This window comes from Dipodomys ordii, unplaced genomic scaffold (assembly GCF_000151885.1).
Source record: "Dipodomys ordii isolate 6190 unplaced genomic scaffold, Dord_2.0 Scaffold212, whole genome shotgun sequence".
In the NCBI taxonomy this organism is placed as follows: domain Eukaryota; kingdom Metazoa; phylum Chordata; class Mammalia; order Rodentia; family Heteromyidae; genus Dipodomys; species Dipodomys ordii.
In genome coordinates this window covers 1,247,762-1,268,206 of record NW_012267428.1, presented here as the reverse complement: position 1 = coordinate 1,268,206, position 20,445 = coordinate 1,247,762, and positions in this window count along the sequence as shown.

Here is a 20,445-nt window from a genome sequence, read left to right as displayed (position 1 = left end):
AGCCCCGGCTGCCCGGGCCACGAGCGCCTTTAAAGAAACAGGAAGCATTTTTTAAAACAGCTGGGCTGCGGGGCCGCCTCCTTTGTCCGTGTGCTCTCGGCCTCTCCCCCCCTCCCCGCACTCCTGCCTCCGCCCGCCCGCCCTCCCCGCCCCCTGCCCACGTCGGGGGCGCGCCTCCTTTCCTCGAGGTCCAATTGTCCCGAGCACGTGGCTGATGCTGTCCCCACCTTCACCACCCCGTCACGCTGGCCTCTCCCCACCCAGCTTCTTGGCGCCTACCTCCCACCCAAACGTGCAAACGAGGGAGAAGTTGGGGAGGGGGGAGGCAGGAGGGTCCGTCCATTAAGAGATACAGAGTTGCCATCCATCCCCACCCTCGCCCCAAGATCACGCTCCCCATGTGCCACTGGCAAGCACAGGAGAGGGCATGAAGAGTTGGGAAACTGAGGCCTCAAAGCCTGTTTGATTTCCTGAAGTGACTTCGGGATCAGAGGCAGAGGAGGATGGGAGTTTCGGAATCGGCAGCCCCAGCATCTGTGAGACTCTGAAATCATCTCACCCCAGGCGCCCTGCTAAACCCAGATTTACTCATCTGTGAAATGAGAAAGTCAGAGAACATCCACGCCTGTCACCGCGCTGCTGAGAGGGCTTAAGGCACCAGGTGCCAGTTCCACGTAGTTGTGCTGATTGTTGTTAATAGCTGAGACAGAATAGCTCCTCCGGGCAGCGTTCCCTAAATTCAGACCCCAGCTCTACCCCTTATGGGGTGAACCTGGTATAGTCCTTTACTTCTCAGAACCTCCCTCTCCTTGTTGCTAAGTCAAGAGTCATGATTGTATTTTCTCCTTGAAGTCGTCTCAAAGACGGGTTGAGCCTATATGCCAGCATGGGCTGGAGGTGGAACTCAAGTAATAGAACGAACCTAGCAACACTGGGAGGAGAGCCTGGCACCCAAGTACAAGTTTGGCAAGTGCCCTTTGTTACCAGAAGGGACACAGAACGACACCCAGACTCCCTGACCCCTGCCTCAGGAAACTGAAGATTCTGGAAAGCAGGTCAAACCAGGAAAGCCTTATCCATCTTCTCTATTCTATCCTCTAAGGGCCAATACAGTCCTCTTCTCACAGATCCTCTCTGCATGGCACACCTCCTAGAAGTGGGTGTACATTAAAACCCCAAAAGATAGGTTTGGGGAAAGATGGATCCTCAACCTTGGCCTTAAGCTCTGAAGAAAATGCCAAGTGTTGGAAGACCTAAGGACCCTCTCTCTTCCACCAGCCAATGCTCTGGGGGTGGGCTGGGAGGAGGTGACACTTCATCTCAGCGGGGCTGGCTTCTGTATTTGAGGAGAATGTTCCTATTCCGATAACTTTTCAGGGTAGCTGGACTTGAATGTGCAGACTTTGACATAGGTTTTCTTTTCTTTTGTCAGTTGTGGGGCTTGAACTCTGGGCCTGTTCCTCAGCTCTTCAGTTCAAGACTAGCCCTCTACCACTTGAGCCACAGCACAACTTCTGGTTTTCTGGTCGCATATTGGAGATAAGAGTCTCACAGACTTTCCTGCCCCGGCTGGCTTTGAACTGCAAGCCTCAGATTTCAGCCTCCTCAGTAGCTAGGATTTCAGCTGTGAGTCACCGGTGCCCGGCTGACAATAGGTTTTCAGTAGACATATGCACACTGAAGCATGCAGGTTTTGAGCCATCGTGACTGCAGAAGCCAGCATCATAAAGCATCCTCTTCCTGGGTCACCCACATCTTCTTGCACTTTGTCTCCATCCAGAAGGCCAACAGTGTGCCCAGGGAGGGATGCGTCTTCATTCTCCAACCTGCAACCCCCAGAGCACTAGCCTTTGCCCCAAGGCCTCCCACACCTCCCCTCTGCACAGCGTGTGTGTGTGTGTGTGTGTGTGTGTGTGTGTGTGTGTGGTGTTAGTGGCACTGGAGCTTGGACTCAGAGCGTGGGCCCTGTCCCTTAGCTTTTTTGCTCAAGGATGGTACTCTACCACTGAAGCCATAGCTCCACTTCTGGCTTTTTGGTGGTTAATTGGAAATAGTCTCAGGGACTTTTCTACCCTGACTGGCTTCAAACTGAGCTCCTCAGATCTTAGAGTCTTGAATAGCTAGGATTACAGGCCTAACCCACTGGCATCTAGCCTTTTTCTTATGTTTTAATGCTCCGTTGCTCCTGTCCTAAGCCTTTGCTTGTTCTTGCTGGCTTCTGCACATGCTTGCTCACCAGTACTGATACACCTTGCCCTCCAAGACAGACCTGATGGCCTTAGCTCTGACTCATCCTCTTTTCTCCAGCAGATAATTCCCTTGGAGTGAGAGGAGATAGGTAGCAGGGAGAACTTTTGTTAGCTCATGAAATGAAAGCTCTTTCCTTCCCCCCTGTTAATGCCTACGAAATCTTGGCTGAAGGACAACCAATGATTTTATCCCTTACATTCTTCTATCTAGGGACCAAAATCCCAAGCATAGTACAAGACCTCAGCTTGCCCACTTGTTTGTCTAGCTAGTCAGTCACCGCTTTCCAGAGCTGCTGAGTTCTTTCTGAACCTCAGTTTTCCCTTTGTAAGATGGAGGTAATAATAGCATGCTCTATAGGGCTAGTGTGAGGATTAACAGAGGCTGAGCATACAGTACTTAGAACAGTGTTCAAAGTCTAGTGCTTGGTGGCCTGGGATGACCTGAGTAAGGGAAGACTTTCAGGCCCCCATACATTCCAGTCCTTGTCCCCAGATTAGGGGTATGGTTGTAGACCAGGGTGCTCATGGCTGGTGGGATGTGTGAGAATCGTTCACAGGACTCAATATGGTTCCCTAAAAGATTAGGATGTGTTCAGGAAAAACAGCTTGGTTCACTATGGAGGGCTCCACTGAGGCAGATCCTAAGCCCTTTCCTAGCTCTTCCCCAATAGAGGATAAGTAAGATCATTGTCCAAGGGGAACAGAATGGTTCTGAATGGTTGGGCATCCCTTCTGGGTGGCAGTAGAATGCTAGATAGACCTCTCTCCAACACCTTGCAGGCAGGGCTCTAGAGTGGACCATAGGAGAGGTCTTAGGAGGCTTTTGTTGTTGTTGTTTGGTTGGTTTTGGTTTTTTGTTGGTTGTGGGGCTTGAACTCTGAGCCTGGGCACTATCCCTGAGCTCTTCAGCTCAAAGTTAGTGCTCTACCACTTGAGCCACAGCATCACTTCCAGTTTTCTAGTAGTTAATTGGAGATAGTGTCAGAGGGGCTGGGAAGGTGGCTCAGTGGTAGAGCGCTTGCCTTGCATGCATGAGGCCCTGGGTTCGATTCCTCAGCAAAAAAGAAAAAAGCTGGAAGTGGCACTGTGGCTCAAGTGGTAGAGCGCTAGCCTTGAGCTGAAGAGCTGAGGGACAGCGCCCAGGCTCAGAGTTCAGGCCCCACAACCAGACCCCCCCCCCAAAAAAAAGAGTCTCAGAGACTTCACTGCCTGGGCTGGCTTTGAACGTGATACTCAGATCTCAGCCTCCTGAGTAGCTAGGATTACAGGTGTGAGCCACCAGTGCCCCGCTCTGTCTCAGCATTTTGACATTATTGATGACGGGCATGGTAGGTGAGGGAAAAGACAAATGTAAATAGCCCAACTTAGGGGAAAGGACCGGTACTGCCACCTCACCCTTCCAGGTCACAGACCTTCAGGTCCAAGCTAGTCACATCTGCCTCCTGCTAGGGCTGGGAATTACTCCTCTTAGCTACCTTGAGGATAGAGACCAGCTGGGAGCGCCCCCTGGTGGTAAATCATTGTGGGGAACTGCACACCACACTGCCTTCTGGCTCCCCACAGGGAATTCCCTTGCGGGTTTGAGACTCACCCTGTAATGACAGCAATATGTATTTCATGAATTCATAGAGTTGTGAGGAGAAAGTTTCCAGGTGGACTCACCTGTTTATTTGGATGAGACTGCACAAACCCAAGGAAACCTGCTCCTTTCATTGACACCATCCCCTCACTGAGTTAACTTTTTGTACTCAGGAAAAACATAATGTGGCTCAGTGGTAGAGTGCTTGCCTAGGATGCATGAAGCACTGGGTTCGATTCCACAGTACCACATACATAGAAAAAGCCAGAAGTGCCGCTGTGGCTCAAGTGGTAGAGTGCTAGCCTTGAGCCAAAGAAGCTCAGGGACAGTGCCCAGGCCCTGAATTCAAGCCCCAGGACTGGCAAAAGAAGGAGGAAGAAGAAGAGAAGGAGATGAGGAGGAGGAGGAGGAGGAGGAGGAGGAGGAGGAGGAAGAGGAGGAGAAGGAGGAGGAAGAGAGTAATTTTGCCATTGGAATTTTCCATTATCTCCTATATAGCTGGTTCAGGGAACTGGAGGGAAGCTAGAAAAGAAAGGAAAAAGCTGGGTGCCCGTGGCTCACACCTGTAATCCTAACTACTCAGGAGGCTAAGATCTGAGCATCACAGTTCAAAGCCAACCAAGCCAGGAAAGTCTGTGAGACTCTTATCTCCAATCAACCACCAGAAAACTGGAAGTGGCACTGTAGCTCAAGTGGTAGAGTGTGCACCTTAAGGTGAAGAGCTCAGGGACAGTGCCCAGGCCCAGAGTTCAAGCTCCATGACTAACCTAAAAAAAAAAGAAAGGAAAAGCAAGATCTTAGAGCTTATACCACTGGACACCATGCTAGAAAGTCAGGTAATTTATTACCAGGGATAGGATGTGGCTTGGGTAACACACTTGATTAGCATGCCCAAGGCCCTGGCTTTGATCCTTAGCTTCATCAAAAACAAAACCCCTAAAACTAAGACATAAGACTAATCTAGGGTCTTTATAAATCTAGTACTACTTCAGCTGGGCATGGGCTATATGCCTGCAATCTCAGCACTTGGGTGGCTAAGGCAGGAAGATCACAAGTTTCAGTCTGAAATACATAGCAAGCCCATATGAGATTTGGCTCCATGGTGATGCCCCATCTCAACAAAACAAAATGAAGTACTGCCACACAGGGAGCTCTAAACACAAGCTCAATTTCACTTACTCTTTGGGGGTGGCAGGGAGGGGGAGGGGGAAGCAAACACATTTTACACACAAGAGCACTAAGGCTCTTAGAGAAAGAAACTTGCCATCATACAGAAAATAACAGAAATGGGATTTGAACCCAGACCAAGACTTGATTTGAATCCAAGACTCTTGAGAGCCTGGAGACTGGCATCCAGAGGTGTGTGGGCCACCTGTGGGGCTAACCTCTGTGGCAGCCAGAAATCCCTGCGTGTGCTGCCAGCCTGAGTCACTGGCCGCCCTTAGGCTTGCCCCATGTCCTTCTGGCTCCTTCTAGGTTAGGGGCAGATGGGAGGTTCACTAACTCAGACAGTGGAGGTTTGGGGCTGCAAACTAGATCTTAGCTTCAGCACTAGTAGGGTCTGTCTGGCAGTTCCTTGGTCCTCTCAGATCACCCACATGGACAGGACAGTTCTGCAGGATGGCATCTCATGATTACCAGCCAAGACAGAGCCCTGGATTTTTGCTACCCAAAGTTCTACAGTCTTGAATCTAGAATCTCCATTTCTTGGTGTTTAGGTTATATATGTGCACCCGCTAGTAAAAAGGATGCAGTGTGACACTTAGATGGCCAAGAGGAAATCCTGCAGGTGGAATCCACTCAGGAGAGTTGTGCTCACTGAGACCCTACAATGGACCAAACAAGACAGAGGAAAGAAAGGGATGTGGTCAACTTAGTGAGCCTAAAGCTCTTCCCTGCCTCTCAGCACAGAGTCAACCCTGCCCACCATGAAGCAGAGGACACTGGCTCCAGCATGGAGACATCTGGGCTGGAAGCTCACCCAAGTGGCCATGTCTTTGGGGCTGAAACAGAAGTTGAATAAGGAGTCTCTGCAGGAGGGAGCGAAAGAGACCTTCAGTGCTCCTCTGAGCCCTGTCTCTGCCCTTAATGGAGCAGATTCCTGGACAAGGAGCAGCATCCATGGGGCTGGACTGAGTCATGGGGCAAGAAGGGCAAAAATTGGGAGAGTGGTACAGAAGTAACAGGAAGACCTTGTCCTGACGGATTTCACACAATTGGCCAGATGTCATTTCATTTCTTGGCTCAAAATTTCCCTGTGGCTTCCTCTTTTTTTTTTTGTTCAGATGTTTAGAACTTCCATAAATTCCTTCCCTCCTCACACGTGTGAAGAAGTGAGGCGATGCATCCCAGCTTGCCTGTGTCCCCTTTAGTTACGGAAGTGGCACTCTGCTTTATGTGACTGGCTGCTTCAGCTTCTTGCCAGTTGGATTCCCTCCGTGGTCATGAGAAATCCTGGGAATTCTGCTGGAGAGTAAGGCCACGTGGAGAGTGCCATGGGGTTAGCTGTGCTTCCAAGAACTTCTCCTGATAGACTAACAGGAGACACAGGGGTCAAACCAAGTCATTCAAACATTGGACAGATTTTGAGTCAGGTGCTATGATCGGGCATCAGGAGCTCGTGTACTACGGATGGACAGATCCCTAGCTGAACATTTCAATACTCCTTCCAGAACGCCTGCTGAGGCTGGAAGTATAGCAGTGAGTAGGACAAATTCTCCGTCCTCATGAATCAGGAATTGTAATGGGAAGAAACACATGTCTACCTCAAGAAGGGGCAAGTGTGACCCACTGCAAAGTGATAGATGCAAGAGTTTGGCTAAACATGGGCTGGGAAGGTGGCTCAGTGGTAGAGCGTTTGCCTTGCATGCCTGATGCCTTGGGTTCAATTCCTCAGCACCACATAAGCAAAAAAAAAAGCCAGAAGTGGCACTGTGACTCAAGGGGTAGAGCACTAGTCTTGAGCTGAAGAGCTGAGGGACAGCACCCAGGCCCAGAGTTCAGGCCCCACGACAGGACCCAAAAAAAAAAAAAGAGTTTGGCTAAACAGCTCTAAGCTGCTTCTTAGAAGAAGGCATATTTGAACCAGGCTAGAAGAAGGTGGGATTTTCCCAGTCAGACACAACCCCATGGCTTGCTCCCTCCCCTTCTTCAAACCTTTGCTATATGTCACCTCATCACCCCTTTGCAATTGGGACTATCAGCCCTCAACAGCTGTAACCTCCTATGGTCCATGCTTTACCTGTAGAACCACCTGCATGGTTTCACTTCAAAGGGCTGAGATCTGAGGATCGTGGTTTGAAGCCAGCCTGGGTAGAAAGGTCCATGGGACTCATATCCAATTAGCCACCAAAAAGGCAAGAAGTAGAGCTGTGGCTCAAGTGGATGAGCACCAACCTTGAGCAAAAAAACTAAGGGACAGAACCCAGGCCATGAGTTCAAGTGCCAGTAGTAGTGTGTGCGCATGTGCGCACACGCACGTGCAACTTCCCCTCTCCCCCACCTGCTAAGGAGTAAGGGGATGACTTCAGCCAGCAAGGAGATGAAGGCAGATGCACCATCCGCCAGGCTGTGTCGGGAAGGTTCACCCCCAAGAAAATGATATGCAGAAGGCCTGAACGGCTAAGCCACTATCTGATGTGACCCAGCCCTCTCCTGGTTCTCTTCCTTCCTCTGACATTATGCCGTCCTCCTGATAGACACAGGTAGGCAAGGAAGGCCTAGGGACTCCTGAAAGCTCCCTGCGCCTCCTGTATGCTCCATGGAATTCTGTTCTGACAAAACAGAATTACTGTCAGTAGCTCACGCCTGCAATCCTAGCCACTCAGGAGTTCAAAGCCAGTCCAGGCAAGAAAGACCATATGACACTTTTTTTTTTTTTTTGGTTAGCCATGGGGCTTGAACTCCGGGTCTAGGTACTGTCCCTCAGCTCTTCAGCTCCAGTCTTCCACTCTACCACTTGAGCCACAGTGCCACTTCCAGTTTTCTAGTAGTTAACTGAAGATAAGAATCTTACGAACTTTCCTGTCTGGGCTGGCTTTGAACCACAATCCTCAGATCTCATCTTCCTGAGTAGCTAGGATTACAGGCACAAGCCACCAGCTTATGAGACTCTTATTTCCAATTAACCACCAAAAACCAGAAATGGAGATGTGGCTCAAGTGATAGAGCACAACCCTTGAGCAAAAAAGCTATGTAACAATGTCTAGGCCCTGAGTTCAAGCTCCAGTCCCAACACATACACACACACTCGCACACACGCACACACACATGCATGCACACTAGAATTATTTGTTATGGCGACTTAATGTTGTTCATGGGAACACTGGCCACCTTTGTTTGTGATGATTAGTTGTTTCAGGGCTATGGAAAGAAAACCATACAAGAAAGAAAATCCTAAAGCATAGTTCATATCTTAAGGTACTAGGATAGGTGTTTTCTCCTGGGACAAAGACAGCCATTACCCAAGTCCAAGATGCTCTGGCCTGGAAACTATCTGAGTTTTCTGCAGCTTTGATTCAGGGGTCTGGGAACACAGAGTTACATTCTCGTCCCCAGCCCCCATGCTGCCCTCCTCCCATACCACTCCCACCTAGCCCCCACCCTCTCCAAGCCTCAGCTCTTCAGCTGTAAATAGCGATGAGATAGGAGGAGGGAAAACCCCTAGATCACAAGTCCTTCCCATCCCAAACATATTAAGATTTGTCCTAAGCCTCCACAATCCACAGGCAACAGCTATGGGAAATGTGAAATATCCACTTGGGAAAGAGAAGCCCTCCTGCCCACTCAGCCTCCCCACAGGCGGGGAAACTCCCTGGATGGATGGATGGATGGATGGATGGATGGATGGATGGATGGATGGATGGACGGACCAATGGATGGATGGCACTTTTGGCACTCCAAGGCCAAGGGGACAGGCGGTAAGTGCTCAAGCAAGCCATTCATTAGAGTAGTGCTCATTGTGACCTAGTTGTCAACAGCCTAAGGAGACTAGACTTCAGCCACTGTCCCTGGGGGTGGTCAATCCCCACGGATGTGCTCTGTGACTAGATTCAAAACCAGAGTACGATAACTTCTCCTTTTTCATCATCTTTTTTTTTAAAGGAAAACAACTCTCAACTCCCCAAGGAGCACATTCTTTTATTATGAAGTCTTCTCCACTCATCTCCCCATGTCCTGCAGAAAAGAAAGGAAACAAAAAAGCTTTGGCTAGCTTCTTCACTGCAGACTTCCCCACCACCACCACCACCACCCAAAAAAAAAAAAAATCCTATTTTTACAGCTCTCTGAAAAAGTCCCAGCTGATGGCGGCAGCCAGAGAACATGAGGGGGCAGAATGGAGCTGACTCAATGCACATTTATTAGCAGTGAGGAAAATTAATAAGGCAGCGCATAAGGGAAGCTCCACAGACCCAGGAAGCCCTGGGGACAGCTGTAGAGCTGGTGGCCTCCAGGCTGAGTCCTCTAGGCGCCTCATCGGGTTGCAACTCTAGATCAGCCCAGCTGGAAGAAAGCTCAGCCATGGGCTAGATTTTCTAGTGTTCAAGGGCAAGATGCTTTTGATGATACATGCCAAATCAAATTGATGGGGAGGGGCCACCTGAAGCCCTAGGCTGAAAAGAATTCTGAGGCAGGATCTGGGTCCCTTGGAGAGCAGTGCTGTAATTGATTAGCGATGTCTGCCATGGAATAAAAACTGAGGAATGGCAGTGCTGTTCCCGCCCACCATGTGTTTCCCACTCCTGCTCTGGGTCCAACCCTGCCCTGCTATTGATGGGGATGACTGAATCTCAAAACCTGTTGTCTGTAGGGCTGTTGTTGTTGTTTTCCTAGCCTTTTCTGGATTCTGGCTACCATTGGTAAGTGGCAATGGTTTAGTCTCAGGACAGCTCTGAAAACTGTTTCCAAGAAGCTCAGACAACTACTGGTCTTGGTTAACTTGGTTACTTGCCTGCTTCCTGGAAATAATAGTCAGATCCACCAATGCAGGTGATGTGACAAGCCCAAGAAATCACCAGGTCAGCCTCTCTAACATATGACCAAGCAGTAGCTTGATCAAAAAGGATATGTGGGTGAGGCTAATTAAATATGTTGGGAGCAGGACAATAAAGTACATCAGTGACTCTCACCTGTAGTCCTAGCTACTCAGGAGGCTGAGATCTGAAGATCATGGTTCACAGCCAGCCTAGTCAGACAAATCAAACTCACTCATCTCTGATTAATTAGCAAAAAGTGGGAAATGGAAAAGGCTAAGCAAAGATGCAAGGCTGGAGTTCAAATCACAGTGCTGGTACACACTAAAAAACCTGCTTTCAGGCTGGGAAGGTGGCTCAGTGGTAGAGAGTTTGCCTATGCATGAGGCCTTGGGTTTAGATTCCTCAGCACCACATAAGCAAAAGAAGCTGGAAGTGGCGCTATGGCTCAAGTGGTAGACTGCTAGCCTTGAGCTGAAGAGCTGAGGGACAGCGCCCAGGCCCAGAGTTCAGGCCCCACGACCTACACAAACAAAACAAAACAACAACAACAACAAAAAAAACACCACCCTGCTTGCCAGGTCAATAAAACACCTAAGGGGTCAAAGGAATTCTTTTTTGGATTTTGTTTAGTTGTTTGTTTGGGGTAGTACTCGGATTTGAAATCAGAGCTTTGCGAGTGGTAGGCAGGGGCTTTACCACTTGAGCCACACCTCTAGCCCAGTGGGATTGTTCTAATAAAGGAACCACTGCCCATCTGATGCTTCCTAACAAACTTGGTGAAGCTAGGCTAACCACTCTGACTGCGACCTCACTCTCCTAGCCTAGCTTATTTCTGTCTCTTTTCTGGAGCCAGAACTTGATTCCTGCCAGAGATTCTTTCTGGGGTGTGCTGGCTACCTTGGGCAAACCTTTCTGACCTCACCACCACCTGCAGATCCATTCTGACACCCAAAGTCTTCTGCTTCTATCTACCACAGCTCAAGAACCACTCAGGCCATTCTACTTGTTTGTTTCTTTCTTTCTTTGTTTTTGTTTTTGGTCGTGGGACTTGAACTCTGGGCCTGGGCGCTGTCCCTCAGCTCTTCAGCTCAAAGCAATCCATTACCATTTGAGCCCCAGTACCACTTCTGGTTTTCTGGAGGTTAATTGGAGAGAAGAATCTCATGGAGAAAGTGGCGCTGTGGCTCAAGTGGTAGAATGCTTGCCTTGAGCTGAAGAGCTAAGGGAGAGTGCCCAGGCCCAGAGTTCAAGCCCCACTACCGACAAATAAAAATTAAAAAAAAAAAAAGAGTCTCACGGACTGGCTTTGAACTGCAGTCCTCAGATCTCAGTCTCCTGAGTAGCTAGGATTGCAGGTGTGAGCCCCCAGTCCCCAGCCCCATTCTACTTCTTTTCCTCTCTCTCTCTCTCTCTCTCTCTTTCTCTCTCTCTTTTTGGCCAGTCCTGGGGCTTGAACTCTGGGCCTGAGTACTGTCCCTGAGAGCCTAGTGCTCAAGGCTAGTCCTCTACCACTTGAGCCACAGCACCACTTCTGGCTTTTTCTGTGATTAGATGGAGAAAAGAGTCTCATGGACTTTCCTGCCTGGACTAGCTTTGAACTGCGATCCTCAGATCTCAGCCTTCTGAGTAGCTGGGTGCCCAGCCCATTCTTCATTTTTATACTTGGGACATTGAGGCCTGAGAAATGAAAAAGGCTCACTTGACATCCACAAAAGATAATGAAGGCTCCTGGTGTCCTGACTCCAACCCCAGGGTTGTGCTGTTGCCTTGGATAAATCTATGCTGGTTTCCTTCGTTTCTCAGAGTTAACACAGGTAACTCCCCAGAACTAGGCATTCCTGAAGCCAAGCTCTGGGTGGCAAAGACCTTGGCATGTGAGGTAGCTCTGTGAGTAAGAGGCCGGACAGGGATGTTGATGAGGTGGCCAGGCTTCAGAGAGGACAAACATGGTATGAACATGACAGGATATCCCAGGAACTCAGCCACCATATCCTGAGAGTGGTAAAATTAGGAAGGTTCTCTCTGAAGTTTCTAAACACTGGCCACACTGACCCACTGGGAAGTCTACCTTAGCATTCTAGGTCCCCAATACTGGCCATTTTAATTTGTTTTTTTTGGGGGGGAGGGGGTCCAGTCGTGGGGCTTGAACTCTGGGCCTGGGCACTGTCCCTCAGCTCTTCAGCTCAAGGCTAGCGCTCTACCACTTGAGCCACAGCGCCACTTCCGGCTTTTTTGTTTTTGCTTATGTGGTGCTGAGGAATCGAACCCAGGGCCTTATGCATGCAAGGCAAGCGCTCTACCACTGAGCTACCTTCCCAGCCCTCATTTTTATTTGTTTTGTTTGTTTGTTTTGCAGGGTGGGGGCACTACTAGGATTTGAACTCAGGGCCTCAAACATGCTTGCTTGCTCAGTTGAGACTCTTATCATCTAAGCCAGTGCTTCCAGCTTGGCTTTTAGTTGGCTATTTGGAGACTGAATATCATGGACTTTTCTATCTAGGCTGGCCTTAAACTGAGATCCAGAGGCTCTCAGCCTTACTGAAAAGACAAGATTACAAGTGTGAACCACAGGCTCCCAGACTCACCTTGAAGTTAACAGATCTATTTCTGAGTAACAAAGTAGGAGAGAGCTTCAGGTCTGAAGAGGAAAAGCTGTTTTGGACCCTGGATCACGAGGGTGAGGACTAGAAGCTAGCCCAGGTTTCCCAATCTCTCTGGGCCTGGGCCTTTATTTGCCAAGTCAGGATAAAAAGATGGCCAACCCTCACAGGGGTGTAGAGAGGGTGGACAGAAAGGGCTTAGCACAAAACTTGGCACATGGTTGCCACCAACCTGATCTTGAACATCTCTCTTTTCCTTTCAGCACACATGTACCAGGGCTCCAGTCCTACCATACCTCTTTCGAGAAGACTTCCTTGAACAACCCAGCCTATTTATGCATCTTGTTCTGGAGGGAGGACTTCTAAGCTGACCTGCCTGTGTCTTGTTCTGAGAGCATTATTTCTCTAAAAAGCCCAGGCAGGAGTCACTGGGGGCTGGATGGTATATAGCACCCCCCTCAGAGGTAAGGACTTAGTGGGTACTGAATTAAGTGGCTGCACACGCTCTTGGAACCCCTTACCCACCCACCTTAGCCCCCGGTTCCTCTGATTTTCCAGTCCCTCATCTAGTTTGTTCTTAATGCTTCTGTCTCCACGTCTCCAGAGCTCTGTTTGCATGAGAGGGGGGAAAAAAGTCTGCTCACACACACAGCCCAGAAAGCATCCAGTTGCTCCTGGGCAGGCTGCCAGCGATTGAGTGACCTGCAGCTTCCTCCCAAAATCACATTCCACTGGCACGGATCTTGCCCCGCCTGACGCCAGCCTCCGAACTCGCCCCCAGAGCAAACATTTCCAGTTGGCAGCTCAGCCTTGTTTTGCTGAGGCCCTAATTCAGTCTCCCTTGTAGAAAACAGAAAACAAAATGCATGGGACAAAAAAAAAGAAACAAACAAAATAAATTTTAAATGGAGGGGAAGGGGGGGGGAGGAGGCCTTTGCTCTAAGGTCCGTGGAAAATAGAAGCTCTGGGGTGCTGCATAGAATCTTTGAGAAAGCAACCACACAAGGCGCTCATCACCCCTCCTCTCCTGCTGGCTTTGAGGCTGAGACCAATTCATTCAGGCTGCTGCTAAAAGCCTGACTCTGTTCTCATTCATGGCTGCAGGGAGAAGAGAGGAGACCAGGTTGGGGGGAGGCTGTGGATCTGTAAGGAGAGGGTGATGGGGGGATTATAGGACCCGTGTTTGTTCCAATGGAAGGAAAAATAAACATAGCCAGGAGGGTTTGAAGCCCAGTGCGTGTGGCGTCAGGGTGCTGGATGGGGTGTGTGCGTGTGCAAGCGTGTGCACATGCCTGTGGGCGCCCTGCTGGGTTTGCCTTCTCAAAATAAGAGCTGCTCAGTAAAAGATGTCATAACCCAGGGGACAGGCCAGCCAGGGAGGGCCAAGGCTGGCGCCCAGGCCTGCCCATGGGGTCAGGCAAAGGCCAGGTGTCAGAGCAGGGGACTGTAGCCAGGGCCTGGTTAATCAAGGTCTAGGGCATGTGGGGACAGGACATCAAAGGTCAGTCCCAACCCGCACTGGATCCCTGGGGAAAAGACGGCGTCACAGGCATCTCGGCACTTGTAGGACGGCGGTGGACCCCCAGGAGGCAGCGTCTGGGGGGGGTGGCAGGGAGGGGAAGACATTAAATTGCAGAATGAGGATAGTCACAAATACAGCTGAACACTGAGTCAAGAACCTCCTACTGGGGAACCAGGGTGCTGGGAGGTGGGTCCTAGACTCCGATGGGTGAGAGGTGGAGTTTTCCATGGCTGTAAGTCCTAAGTAGTGACCATCAAGAGCTACTACAGTGAAAAGTCACACTGGCCAGTAGGGAAGACTCAGCGCCACCCTGCCCCACTTGCCCTACTCAGGGATTCTGTGACAGGACCTGGATTCAAATCACTTGGATTCATGTAATCAAATACACCTTCCAATCACTCCTTCTCCCTTGAGATAAGACTCTATTTGACACGCTGAGGAATTTAACTTCAAATAGCCAGCCCAGGGGCTTCTCTGCACATTCAAGTGGAAGAATTCCTGTCAAGATCTTTGATCGTCCCTGTCTCCCTGTCCCTCTTCTCCAGCTCTATGCTGCCCCTTTGCCCAGACTCTAGAACTTCTACTCTTCATCGCTCATAATCTTCAAGGCAAATAGTTAAGAAACCTTTCCCAAGGAGATTTTTGGCTTTTATTCAGGACATTCCTTAACCCAAAGAAATGAGTCTCTAATGGTGGAAATTCAGGCCTGGAAAAAGCCACAGGGAGAGGTTTTAGGAGTAGCTGAAAGGCTTTGCAATTAATCCTCAAATCCACTCTATCATTGGGTGGCCTCAAGGATTGTTGTTTTGGGTTTTTTTTTAAGTCCCTTTATTCCTTTTATTTATCAGTTCTTAGAATAGTGAGCTGGCTTTCTAACCACCCTCCAAATGTTTTTAACTGTTAGCACTTTAAACTTAAAGAGTTTGATTCCTTGTAGGGTTTTTGCTTGTAGGGTTTTTGCTTATTTGTTGCTGTTGTTGTTGTTTTGCCTTTGATATGCAAAGGATCCCATTCTGTCCAGCAAGAACACCTTCAAGTTGGCACCAGAGTCCTCTTGACATAACCTTAGTGGTGTCTGACAGCGTTCTGTGCTTTCTGGTACAAGATGTCCTGGGTTGGAAATACACAATTCTCCAAGAAGCCTTTGTTCTCTTCAGCAGGAAAAGACACTTAGAGACTACAATTAGGACAATTTACGTGCTCAAAGACAGTTGATTGCCTCTGTCTCCATCTCCTCTCCACCATGTCCAAGGGGGACTTGAGTCCAGGCCCAAGGGCACCCAAAGGATACAATAGCTTGACTGTTCATGATGTTTCTCCCTAATCCTAGGTGCTCTCAATCCAGGGAGGCCAGCCCTGTCCAGCTGAGGCTACCTCCTCTCTTCTCCTTCCCCGGATACTTCCTCCACACCCCAGGGCTGGACCAACCATAACCTTCAGTCCTCTACACCATAGTTCCTCTATCTGCAAAGTTAAGTTAAAAATACTTTCTGTTCACCAGGCACTAGTGGCTCACACCTACTTAGGAGGCTTAGATCTGAGGATCCCAGTCAGGAAGCCAGCCTGGACAGGAAAGTCTATGAGACTTTTACATCCATTTGACCACTAAAAAACCAGGAGTGGAGATGTGGCTCAAATGGTAGAGCACCAGCCTTGAGCAAAAAAAGCTCAGGGACAGTGCTTAGACTCTGAGTTGAAGTCCCAGGACTGGCACACACAAAAAAAATTTCTTGTTCTTTTCTTTTTGTTTGTGTTAGTACTAGAGCTTGAAACTCAGAACCTCGTGTGCTCATTTGGCTCTTTGCTGGTATTCTACCACTTCCCATCTGGATTTCTTTGCAGGTTAAATGGGTACAGCATCTCCAGACTTTTCTACCCAGTCTATCTATGAGATGGGGATCCTCCAGGTCTCAGCTTCTTGAATATGCTAACATTACAGGTTGAGCCACTAGCACTGGCTGGTTGAAAGTATTTTCAATGAAGTAAAAAAGGCAAAGTTCTCAGCACAGTGTTCCACAACCAGTAAGCACTAGAAAAATCTTAGAAATGTGGAAGTAGCGCTGTAGCTCAAGTGGTAGAGTGCTAGCCTTGAGCTGAAGAGCTGAGGGACAGCGCCCAGGCCCAGAGTTCAAGCCCCACAACCGACAAAAAAAAAAAAAAAACTTAGAAATGTGTGCTATTACCTACCTGGGTAGCCTATGTCCTCTTCATGTGTGCCCACGACATTCCTGTCAACCCTTGAATGTTCTCCAGGAAAGAAGGCCTGCCTGCACCCATCATGCTATAGAACAGTCCTTGGGGATGGCTCAGTGGTGGACTGAGGGTGCTTGTGCTGGTGTGAGACTTAATGAGGGAGGGTTTCTCCAGAGCCTTCGGAGGAAATCAGGGATGTGAAGGATGGCTCCAGTCAGAAGAAACACACAAACCTATGTGTGGATGGTGGTGAGCGTGCAAGGAACCTATGAGACAGTAAAGAGGGAAAGCACCTCCTATGAGAATGAGCCAGAGTTACAGGAAGGTAGAGCTGGGTCTAATCATGGCCTGCGAGGTCTGAGCCAACCTCTGGGAACCAGCTCTGCCACCTGTGAGAACTACAACCAGTCTCAGCTCTCCTCTTTCCATGCACAGGGTAGCATCATGTGACCCTTCTGTCTTTAACATTAGGAGGCTGAGACCTGAGGATCACAGTTTGAAGCCAGCCCAGGACCCCCCCCAAAAAAAATTATCTCTAATAATAAACACTAAAAATCCAGAAGTCAAGGTATGGCTCAAGTGGTAGAGCACCAGCCATGAGTGAAAAATCCAAACAAGAATGAGAAGACCCGAGTTCAAAACCAAGGACAGGTGCCAAAATTTAATAATCTATTAAGTTTAAGTTATGTATTATTACTAATTTATTTTGAATTATTAATTCATTAATTGAAATAAAGTAAATAATTAAACAATAAACTTCAGTGTGGCCATGAGATTCACTTAATGAGTGATGTGTTACTCCTACATAGAAGTTTGAGACGTGTAATTAGCTGAATTTCCTTTGTGGACACAAGCTGCCAAGCTGGAGCTCCCAGGAGCCCGTGTTCTCACATACTACTGGACCCAAGCCTTCCCTGTTGACTTATGATGGGCAGGCTGCGTGTGGTGAAGAAGAGACCCGCCTTGAGAGTTTGGGGTGGTTTCCATGGCACAGACTATCCTTGTAATCATCCTGTCCTTCTCTCAGGAAAGGTTGCTGGGGTTTATGTTTTTGTTCTTGTTTTTGTTTTGTTTTGTTTGGTGGTGGGGCTTGAACTCAGGGCCTGGATGCCGTGTCTGAACTTTTTTGCTCAAAGTTGGCACTCTACCACTTTAAGCCACAGCTCCACTTCTGGATTTTTGAGTCATTAACTGGAGATAAGTCTCACTCTTCTACCTGGGCTGGCTTTGAACCACGATCCTCAGATCTCAGCCTCCTGAGTAGCTAGGTTTACAGGTGTGAGCCCCCAGTGCCTGGCAAGGCTGCTTCTTTCTGGGACTCAATTCCATTTTCTTCTCAGTACCTTGGACTCCAGGATGGTTTTTTTCTTGGAGTCTTCACCTGCTCCTCAACTCAGCTCTCAGCACTGTTGCTTGCTTAACATTCTCCATGGCCCAGGCCCTGATTTGTGGCTTTGCCTAGCCCTGCTTCATCCTTCAGAACACTGTTGTTCAGAGAGGCAAAGCAAATGGATGGCTCTAGCTCATCTCTCCATGCCAAACTACACATGGGTTGCTGGCCAGCTTCTGGGCTAGATACCAATCCCTGGCCCACGTGAAGGTAACAAGTGAGGGGGTGGGGGGAGTGTGGAATTAAATGATACCAAACCTGGCACCTGCTCCTAGGATGTAGACAGGGCATAGCCACCTGGAAGGGGCTAGGAGTCGGCAAGCACCGGACCTGGGGTGGGGTGGGCTGGGGTCAGCCAGGCTAGAGTGAAGGATGTTTGTGTTTAAGCATTAAATCATGTTAACTCCCATCACCAAGATGCTAAACATCTGGTTGAAACACGAGCCCTTGAACAGAACATCTGGATACTCACTCTGCACAGTGTGGAACAGCTGGATCCTTGGCAGCATCTGGGAGAGTAAGTGATGTGGGGTCTCCTCTGTATGTTTAACATCACATTTGAGCTTTCCTTCGCCTGTAACAGAACACCAGAGTCAAACTGGTTTAAATTTGAAAAGGGAAATGCTTAGCTCACTGAGCTGAAAAGCTCAGAAAGGAGGCTGGCTCCAGGTAAGCAATTCATGTATCACCAAGGGACCCACTTTCTTTGTTTCCTGCTGTTAGCTTGGCCCCCAAACTGACTTCTTTGGGAGGTTCCCAAAAACATTCCAGAAGCCCTTGCTTATCTTGCTTACATCTAAAACCTGAGATCATCCAGATTCATTGTATGCATGTATCGAAATGCCACACCAAAACTCCCCTTGTACAACTAATGTGTATTATTTTAAAACATTGTAAAACAAAATGAGATCATATTTATCTCAGCATTCCTAACAAAAGGCTGAACATCTACTCTGATTAATAAGACTCAGTCATGTGCTACAAGAGATCTAATCAAGCCGGGTGCTGGTGGCTCACGCCTGTAATCCTAGCTACTCAGGAGGCTGAGACCTGAGGATCGCGGTTCAAAGCCAGCCCGGGCAGGAAAGACTGTGAGACTCCTATCTCCAATAAACCGCCAGAAAACCGGAAGTGGCACTGTAGCTCAAGTGGTAGAGCGCTCGCCTTCAGCTGAAAAGCTGGGGGACAGCGCCCAGAGTTCAAGCCCCGAGACCGACAAAAAAAAAAAAAAAAGATCTAATCATTGTGACCAAGAGAAATGCGATACACTGATTGGCTTAATCACATGCTCTACTCTGGGAACTAGTGATGGAGCACCTTCTTCAGAACTTCATTAACCAAGCTAGAAAGTGTCAGGAGAGACAAAAAGCAATGTGGAGGTGCTTCTTCTACTACTCCTAGAGGTGGGCCTAGGATCTGATGAGAAAGGAGCTGTGGCCAGACCTTTAATCAGGAGCTTCCTAAGGTGGGCATCAGTGTGGCTCATACCTGTCATCCTAGCCACTCAAGCAGGCTGAAAAATGAGGATCTCAACCAGAAGCCAGCCCAGGAAGACAAATCCATGACTTTTCTCTCCAATTAACTATCAAAAAGATGGAAATGTAAGTGTGGCTCAAGTATTAGAGTGCCAGCCTTGAGTGAAAAAATTAAGAGACAATGCCAAGGTCCTGAGTTCAAATCACAGTACAGGCACACACACACACACACATGTGCACATGCATACACATACTTGCACACACACACACACATATACAGAATCCCACTCAGGGTCATATGCTGTCCCTGTACTTCCGTAATCCTGAGAGTGAGCACTACTTTCCATTTTCTACCCTAGATATAGCATTGTTCTCATCCAGGTGACAGCTCTGTCTGAAAACAAATTATCCCAAAACCCAGTGGCCTCAAACAATAAACATTTATTTGAGAGTGGTTTATCTGGGGGTACTGGGTGGGGGTCTTTCATGAGTTTGTAGTGCAGATGTCACTGGGGACTGTAGATATTTGAAGGCTTATCTGAAAAATCCGCTTCCAAAATGGATGTTGGCAAAAGGTCTCAATCTCACAACCCAATATGGTCTTCCCACATGGCTGCCGATTCCACCTCATGACACGCTGGCTGGCCTCTCCAGAATGAGCGGCTCAAAGCACAGAGAACACTGCAAAGCCTTCTGTGACCTAATCGTAAAAGTCATACGCCATCACTCCTTTACTTTCTGTTCATTACAAATGAGTCACTAAAGGCAGGCACTGGTGGCTCATGCCTATAATCTTAGCTACGCAGAAGGCTGAGATCTGAGGGTGAATGTTTGAAGCTAGCCCAGGCAGGAAAGTCCATGAGACTTTTATCTGTAATTTATGACCAAAAAAAAAGTGTATATGAAGGGATGACTCAAGTGGTAGAGCACCAAACATTGAATGAAAAATCGAGGGACAGCCCCTGGGCCTTGAGTTCAAGTTCCAATACTGGCACACACACAAAAACAACAACGATGACAACACATAAATGGCTTCCTCATTTCATCCCACATTCAAGAGAAAAGACATTAACTTCTACCTTTTGTTGTTTTTTGTAGCACTTCAGTTTGAACTCAAGGCTTAGATTGCTTGCTTGGCTGGCAGAATATCACTGAAGCACAACTCTAGCCATATTTTGGCAATGGAGTCTTGAGGGCTTTTCTGCCAATGCTGGCTTTGAATCAGAATCCTTTAGATCTCTGAGTCTGAGTAAATAGAATTACAGGCAGGGGCTGCTGGCACCTGGCATACTATATCTTTTAAAACACATGTCAAAGAGCTTGTACTCATCTCTAAGAGCACCAATGCCTTATCTCTAATTATGCCAACTATGTTTGATTGGTATTGACTGTCTGAGAATGAGCTGTGATTATTAATGTCTGCCCGAGGCAAAAGCAAAAGTCATGGCTCCCTATTCCTTGG